The sequence below is a fragment of the Oxyura jamaicensis genome, chromosome 4 (genome assembly GCF_011077185.1).
Source record: "Oxyura jamaicensis isolate SHBP4307 breed ruddy duck chromosome 4, BPBGC_Ojam_1.0, whole genome shotgun sequence".
Taxonomy (NCBI): domain Eukaryota; kingdom Metazoa; phylum Chordata; class Aves; order Anseriformes; family Anatidae; genus Oxyura; species Oxyura jamaicensis.
This window is the reverse complement of record NC_048896.1, coordinates 60,665,197-60,674,293: the sequence shown is the minus strand read 5'-3', so window position 1 is coordinate 60,674,293 and position 9,097 is coordinate 60,665,197. Positions and strand designations below refer to the sequence as shown.

The 9,097-nt window shown below is 38.7% G+C and overlaps 1 long non-coding RNA gene across 1 annotated transcript; it reads left to right on the top strand.

Moving 5' to 3' along the window:
- Nucleotides 1–4,880: 4,880 nt before the first annotated feature.
- On the top strand, nucleotides 4,881–8,481 carry LOC118165689. The gene is made up of 3 exons (XR_004750178.1): nucleotides 4,881–4,998; nucleotides 5,377–5,509; nucleotides 8,339–8,481. It is a non-coding gene; the product is annotated as an uncharacterized LOC118165689 (long non-coding RNA).
- The last annotated feature ends 616 nt before the right edge of the window (nucleotides 8,482–9,097 follow it).

The window sequence follows — 9,097 nt, the reverse complement described above, 5'->3', positions numbered from 1 at the left end:
AGATGGGTTTACAAAACAAAAGCAAATGGTAACAAATATGAAGTACTTTTAACCACCTTCTTACTGAATTACTGTCTCCACAGTCATACTGACTGGCATGCATCTCTTTGACAGCACGTGGTTTTCCACTGCACCACTGTGGTGTTCTGCTGTTCTGGAAAAAAATCCTTCAGAAGTCAGTGTGCAGGCCAGAGGTGTCTCACCCTTATGTTTTTTAGGCTTCCCACTTAAGAGATTGTGTTGTTAGCAGGGCCTGACTAGCATACGTCAACTCCTGTGAGCCTTGGAGCTGGTGCAGCAAAATGGTGGCTGTTGCTAATCCCCACGTGAGAGCTGGAAACCAAGAGGCATTCCAGGGACCCTCTCTAAGGAAGTGAATGTCCAAGTTTAAAAGAAGTTTCCTTGAAGCGATTTAAACGCTAGGAAATAACCAAATACATTAGAAGTAACGCAGTACAAATACTAAGTGTGCTGAGTGTACTTGGATTAGAACATTCAGCAGAAAGAAAACACTGAAAACGTGTAGGTGCTGAAGTGCAGATGCACTAGCCAGTTGCCCTGCTGTCAGTGATAGACCTCACACAAGTCCAGATATTAAGTGCCAAGGAATTGGAGGTCCCAGCTCACCTGCAGGCACCTTCAGTGCCAAAACAGCACTGTTACAAGACAGAGGCACTCAGGATCTAACACAAGTATGACAGGTAAACATCTTCCTGTCTTCCTTTATTTTTTGCCTGTGTTTGGTTTGCCAAGACAAAAAGCCTCTTGCTGTGAAGTGTAAAAATGACATTCTATAAACCTCAAAAAGAGCTTAGTGAGCCCTGGAAAGATGTACATGAAAGATTACCAAGTTTATAATTGCATATGTTATTGCTCAGTAGCTTTTGTTGTTCCTGAGTGATTTTTTTTTCCTAACAAATTTTGAGGAATACCTAGAAAAGGAATAATTTACACTGTATTAATGTGCCACCTCATCTATTATTACCTGTTTATCCTCTAGTTCTTGGAGTTATCTCTAAATTATCTCTAGTTCTTCTCTAATTGTAGAAGATTCTATAATAATAGTAATTCTATAATAACAGAATGTAATAGCTATTATTTCCATAGCAGGTTCTCTGCCATATTTGACATGACTTGTTTTAGCAACAAGAGTAGAACAGTAGTGTCTTTTAAAGTTACCTGCACACAGTTGCTAGGCTTTGATTTTTTTTTTTCCTTCATTAGTATACATTTGCTTCTTCAAAATAGGGCCTTCTGTGTTACAACGCGTTAAATATACTATGATTTACTGTTGTATCTTTGTCCTCACTTTCACTACTTCCCTTGAAGAATCTGGCAAATAAATCATTTACTACCTACTTTGTTTGCTGCACATATATATGTGCATATAATAATAATGCAATAATAATTCCATAATATTTTTTTAGAGGGAAGCAGGCAGGACTTCTGCCTTTTCCCCTAGGAGGTGAATGCCTCAACTCAGAGCTGTGTTCATCAGCTTTTCTTTTCAAACACTGCTTATTACATTCTCTGGAAAGAAGACTGAACTCAGTAAAAAGCACAATGAGACCAGAATTTTACAAACAGAAACTGAACTCTGATACAAGCGGGTATCATTGCTAAAGTTTATTTTATTGATTTTGAAGCTGAAGAAGTATGTCTTACCACCGTAAGCAAGCTACATGCAAGACAGGTTAGGAGGTGAACTGTGTATGAAGGAATATGCAGATGTCTCAGTAAATTTGGAATAATACAACAATCAATCAGCTCTATTGATTTTGGATATTTTTAAACCTAGGTTAATGTATGGGATGCACTGATGATTTTGTTTTAAGCTGATGCAGTATGGAAATGCTTACTGTTGTGATCTATCTGTTTACATTCCTTTATTTCATATTTATTGTAAGTGCTACATGTAAACCTATCTATATTTTTTTAATATTGTGTAACAGGGGCTCTTAATGAAGTGATACTGAACCTGTAAAAGTTATTCAGAGACTGCTTTCAGAAATTTGAAAGTACAATACAAACAGCCTTATAGTGAAATTCGTATCGACACATACAGTTTTTTATTTCCAAAAGGCTACTGTTACGTCTTAGTCTTTGTAAATGGTGTGATACCTGAAGTGCTTGGTCGTGATATCGCAGAAATAGATTAAGTTAATCGAACAAAACAGTTTGATTTTGTTCATTTGTTATGAACTTACTCTGCATAATTATGTACCTCACAGAGAAGTCTCTCAGACCACGGCTGGCAAAAGGGTGTGAGCACTGGTGTAGCACTGGCCGTGCCTTGCCACAGGGCCTGAGGTGGATTTGCTGAACCCAGAGTTCAGCTCAGCTGAGGAGCTGAGAGCTGCTTTCCTTCAAAGACGAGTCTCTGAAGTAACTCTGACTCGCAGCTCTTGGTCTCACAGTGGCTCTGGCATATATTGTTCAAGATCTGGTCAAGTAAGTTACAGATATGAGAAAGACATTTTCAAAAAATGTATGCCAGTGCCTTTGTAAATGCAGGTTTTTAACAGGACAACTAATTAGGGATATTTCCAACTGTATGCATGTTGTTGTGTTTTTAATGGTAACTTCAGAATTGAATAATTCGGCTGAAGTGAAACAGCAGTGCAAGTACACAGGTAGGCCTTTGCGCATCGCCATATGGGAGCAAGAAGATAGATTTTCAATATAAATGGGGCATACGCCTACACAGAGTAACTACGTTTTCGTATTTGTCTATTGATGATATAGGAGAAGTACTAAATGCTCAGGCCTATTGTATAACCTCACAGTATTGTGGGATATAGCTACAGAAGATGGGGATGCTGCATAAGAAATGCAGAGGACCTCCTCTTCAGGAGGTCTCCATAAAGGAGCTCAGGACAAAAAAGGCCTGTTACGCAGACAGAAGAGCATAGCAAGGAGACTGGGGACAAGACCTGTCTGGAGGGTTGGGAAGTAGACGTTTTTCCAGTACCTTGCAGCTCTTCTCAGAGCTGCAGTGCCTCCTGCTTAGATGATGAAATAGATAATGAAGCAGTATATGTGTAAAGTTAGAAAATCAGTTGAACTGCGTAGTGCAACTGCAAATAATTATAGGCATTCCCTTCTCCAGGTCAGTTCTCACCCATGCAGGTGTGACCTTTAGCACACTGGGCAGAATTGTGCCTTGTGTATTTTACTAGAACACTGGCAAACTGAGCACTTAGGTAACCAGGTTATGTTTATCTGTACAGTCATGGAGTTTAAATCCTGTGAAGTCTATGAGAGCATTGCCACTGGCTTCACAAACTTAATAATACTGGTAACTGTGACTTGGGTTTAAAGAGCTTTTTTGTTGTTGTTTTGTTTGTTTGTTTTGGTTTTGTTTGTAGTTGGTTTCCCTCATGGGAAACCACTAACATGGATACTTTTCATTTAGTTTTAATTCTGAGTGATTTAGCCCAATTTCAGTTAATTTTTGCATTTTAACTCTGTCTTGGGAGTATCTTTGCAAAAGATACTCCTGTATTTGTATTTACATTTTGTTCTGTAGCACGGTATGGTGTCACATTAAAGATTCCTGTGGTAATTTCCTTGGTTCACCACTGTCATCTGCTAGGTTGTGTGCAGGTACCTACCTCAGCTGCTGTGCTGCCTGTAAGCATTAGTGTCGGTGCACAGTGCTGCTAGCTGTGAGTTCAAGATCACAAACAGCAGTAGGCCACTGTGGGCATTCCTTCTGGTCTCCATTCTCTTTTATCTCTTTGTCCTGCTTACCTGTGTCTCCATCTCTGGTCCGTTAAGTTTTTGGGACACTTTATTTTCTATTGAGTCTTTAATCGCTAATTTATTTATGGACTATTCCAGGCTGTGGTCCAGGCAGGCAGCTAATGAACCCCACCTTTGTCCAGCCAAGGAATCACTGCAGATGTTCAGTAGCTGACCAGGGAAGCACAGCTGCATTTGATAGGTAATGGTAAGAAGTAGACTACATGCCCTAGTTTTGACCACAGTGGAGTAAATACGCATAGTTACGATTCAGTTTCAAGGCAGCTGGCTCACTGCAGCATTTAGAAAACCATGTTAAAAGGCTAAAGTAAAAGCAAATAACTACATTAACAGGCAGATCTTATCATTCAGAGGTCTGCCAGTGCCAGTGTGTTGCATACTTCCTCTGGGCACCTGACCGGGATCAGAGCTGTGAATGCTCTGTCTTCCATTACCACCTTTTTCTAATAGGAGGCCTGCTATATGGAGGGGCTCTTGGGGCAATTACAGTGCCTCAGTTTTCCAGTGAGCCTGAACAATCATTTCAGAAATTAGTCCACTAGTTGCCCTAGGAAATTTCAGCAATGAATTTATGGGTGTTTCTTCAGGATGAAAGTGGAGGAACCAGAGTTTCAAGCCAGCATACATTTTTTTATTTTCCATATCTGTTAGTTACAGTCTTGGTTTTCCTGGAGAGATCAGCATCTGTCAAGGGCAAAAACCATTTAAGCAGCTTATGCAGGAGTTTGTTGCCCTCTTCCATCTGAAAGTCCACATCATTATTGAGGAGGAACATGGTAAATATATAATGAAGTGTAAATGTGTCATAGTAGTGACTTAATGACTCAAAGCATGGTTATATGGACACAGAACTTTCAGTTATTTCATGACATTAGATGCCTTTTCTGTAGTGTGTTGTCATAATCTGTAGAGCTGCATCATTTACACTCAATAGGAAACTGAAGTGTGGTCATAATTTAGACTACCTGTAATAGGACCTCTTCATTGGACAAAATGTTTCAGGATTAAAAGTCACCAAAAGTCAGTCTGTCCTGGTAGGTCTTGTTTGTTTGTTTGTTGGTGGAAACTGGGCACACATGCAGCTCTTCTTCTTGGGCAAGCATTCATAGTGAGGAGTAAATTGCTGAAGTCCTCTGTGGCAAAGTCCATGTTTTCCAGTTTCTGCCCTCTTATTCTCTTTTGATTGAGGAAAGGGGAGGAGGGTGCACAATACAGACAGATTATGGTTATCAGGTAACAGCAATTATATCAGCAGCTCACCAGGAGCAGTTGCCCTTCTCCTAATAAACAATACTTAAAATTTATTATGCAGTCAGAATTTTGGTTGATTTGTTTAGTTAATAATGTGAATTTTCAGGGTCATTTCTGTTATGAAAACTTCCATTCACTGATATGCAGTGTTATCACCAGGACCTACAAAATTTTCTCTCCATTGGCTGAAAAAAATTATCTACTGGAGTAAGATACCATCTCATTGCTCAGAAAGACAGCGTAGCTATTGTGTTAAAATTTGTAAATTGGGGCCTTTATCACAAACAAGCTAGGCAACGATTTTCATTTGCATTGTGAATGAATTTATAATTAATTAATTCCCCTTCCCTCATTTTGCAGGTACTCTGCATATGGAGGAGCCATTTTGGAGACTGAGCAAGGCCGTTGCTACAGTCAGCAAACAAGTGTTTCATTCCCACTGACATCGCTGTGGAGATGCAAGAGGAACACCACATTCTAAAACTTACTGCAGGTACTATGGGAACGAGGAATAAGAACCTGACATGAGGAGGGTGATGAATAGTTTCCAGAATCAAAAGTTCATATGCAGATAGAGATTCTGTAAAGACTAATGAGGAGGTCCCTGAGCAATAGCATGTGTAGTATAGCATGAACACATTAAAATCGTGACAGAGCATTTATAGACTTCATTTTCACAGATTTCACTTCAGTTTTCATTTGCACTAGGCATGCAAAGCTGCACGTGTTTGAAAAATGTCTTTTGTTAGCTGCCAGAAGGTTTGACGCCATTGCTTTTAAATATTTCTTTTTATGTGTTTCTAATATTAATGAAGCTGTTTATTTATTTAGATGTTGGTTGTCCACTTAGTCATAAGGAAATGGCAGTTAGGCTAGAACATTTTAGTGAAATATAGTGCAGTGTCCCTTTCTCACAGATGAGCACACACTAAAAGCTGCTGGTTGTTACTGGGCAGTATGAGGGGGATCATGTCTACTGAGCCAGGCAGCACTACCAGGGAGAGGGAGGTCGAGCGGGAAGGGTCTGAGGTCTTTAAAGCTCACTCGCCTGCTAAATACACAACTTGCCTCAATACATTCCTGGAAAATTTTTAGACACCATAGCAACATGTAAGATAGAATACCTTGCAAGGCTTTCATTACTGAAACTTTTTGAAAGTGAGTATATAATACTGACAAATCAAAATAGCAGCCTTTGACCTGTGTTTTACACTCACCTAGCAGAGGCGTCTATGACTGAATAAAACACAAGACACTGGAAAAGCAGGCTTAGTGTGCTTGCATCCATATTTTTCCTCTTTGCCCTCTTACCTTCTTTTAATTTTGAATAATGACCAGGACTAGGCTGAAACTAAACTGGAAATACATCTTCCAAAGAATCAATACCGTATTATGATTTTAAAGTCATTTTGTTAGAGTTGGAAGCTCGGGGTGGGGACTGGGGGGAGCATTAAACCAAAACAGACTCTAGAGAGTAAGAAAGAGATAACTTGTCTTTAACGTAAGTAGGGATTTGGGAACTTCCTGTTAACATGTTTGTTCAATGCAGTTTTGCAGAAGTATTTTTAGAGTCTAAACTTTTCCTCCAGTGTTAACAGGAACCATGTACTCTAGTAATTTGGGTTGAAAAGGGATTGAGTTATGCAGACAGTGTGAGGTGTGCATGAGAGTTCAGGCACAACATAAAGCTTGCACAGGTCCATCTCCAATTGAAATTCAGAGTAGCTTGCTTTTTTTTTTCCTGTTTCAGTGCTGTTAGTGACTGCAAAGAGGTGAAAATAACACAAGAATGTCCACATTGCACATGAGTGTATCTGAGTTGTCCAGTTATATTGTCAGATCTTTTTTGCTAAAGGGTGTTACAGCCTTTTTTGCCTTAAGTAAAATCATCTCTATTTAGACCATGAAGGTCCAAAATCATGTATGTCAGTATTACGAAAGAAGCGTTCATGCTGTGTGGAGATCATGTTTGACCCTATTTGAAGACCATTACATTACAGTATGCTTTCTCCACACCAGTATTTGACAGGGGTTTTCAAACAAATTTGTACTATTTATTCATGCTCATAATAAGGTAATTAAAAACTAATTAATACACAGAGAAAATGAAGCACTATAAGGCTGCATTTCTGCATTAAGTAATACCAAATCTGTGCATGCCGGATTTCCTGGCAGTAAAAATTTGATCTGTATTGGCGTGTGTACATGACTACATTTTTATCAAATCAGCCAGAGCATATGTTACAGTGTTTATGCAGATTTTATGCCAGCTTTCTGTCAGCTGGGTAGGATATATTATTCCTGATCCAGCATAAAGGTAGACTAGTGTAAACAGACAATATCTCATCTGATGTGAACTCTCCCAGGACAAAATTATTTTGTCAAGGTATTTACTATCTCACAGGATGATAGCCTACCACCATAATATGCTGTAAACCCTACAAAGTCCTTAGACAGATCTTTTTCAAGTCTGAGCTTGCCTATATCTGATTAGCTGTAAATAGACTGACATTTTTTTCCTCAGAGGGAAAGAAAGGTAGAGTCACAAATTCAAACTATATTTTACACCTTAATACAGAAATGGTTTAGAATGTGATTTATATAGAAATTCCAAGTGTACTCATATATAAATGTAAATAATGAGAAGGGGAAAATTGAGTCGTAATGATAATTAGTAACATAATTCTTGAAATTACAGGGTTAGGTTCAGGCCCATATTGTGAAAGAGAAAAGATTTGATTTTGTGCATCCCTCTATGTTTCTTTTAAATATGCAGCTGCATATTTATGTATCATATTATGTCATATTATGTATCTCTGGCATTTCATGTTGAAGATTAATTGGCTGGATGATATTTACTGGAAGTGAAGATAGTAAACAAGAATATTGTACTATGAACCAGATGATTTTTGAGATTTCTGAAGTGTAAGGGCCAAGCTCATTAGTGGGTGTATACAGGTGTTACTAACTGATATAAAATTGTCTGAGGTTGTTCAAGGTTCTGTTGGAATTCTGTTAATTGTCATTTAGTACCATTAGAATTTATAAATTTACTTTTGTCACTGCAGTATTGACTGTTTTTGGCCATAGACTGTAACTGACTGCAATTCAGCATTCAATGACAGTACTGTCTAACATAGTTTAAACAACCTTGGCTACTCATTTTTGCACCTGCACTTCAGTGTTTACTGGGTTAGCACAGCAATTTTGGGGTGTGTGTAGTGGACCAGCCCGTATAACAGATTTAACTGAAGAATAGCAGGGATTATGAAAACTGGCACTGCCTCTGATTTTTTTTTTTTTTTTTCTCCAAACTATCTAGTTCATGGAAAAAAATGGAGCTGGGAATTTATAGCAGACCTGGCAAGAATGAATGGTGATGTGGGATAAACTGAAGGGATTGTCCTTGGCAAGCTCAAGGTAAGAGCATACCTGTACTTCCACTTCAGAGAGTAAGTTGAAGTAGAAAAATATATTGTAAGGTTGATGCAGTTATATGAATACAGATGCACTTCTGTAATGCACAGCATGTACTGTGGGTTGTAAGGTGTTGTTGTTCTGGTATAACTGCATTTATAACAATCGTGCTGGTATAACAGTGTTAATCATCAATAAACAGCATATCTGGCTTATGTAACACCCCTTCTCCTCCCGCCCCCCAATTTAGCAATAATTCCTATTATGCAGATCTTAGTTAAGAGTTTGTAGAGCTGTAGTTCTGCAAAGATACTACTTTGGGAGAATCCAGAAGTTCTGCTGTAGAAATTAAGGGGCCATTCAATTTCTCCTGATACATTTCAGTGAACTTTGCAAAACCATTCTTGACAGAGCTGAAACATCCTACAGCATTCTGCTACTACTATTTATTTCTATTATCACTAGCACCGCTTAAAAGCTTATATTTGTTCTCAGAATGGGACCAGATTGTACTGAGAGATTGTTATTTTCAGTAGAGTTTCCTGTGGAGGAATAACATAGACTCTTGGCAGTATACCACTATTCAATTCTTACAAAGCACTCACGTCGTGTACTCCCAACACAGGCTTGGGCTCATGACCGTTCAGATGTAATCTGTACTACT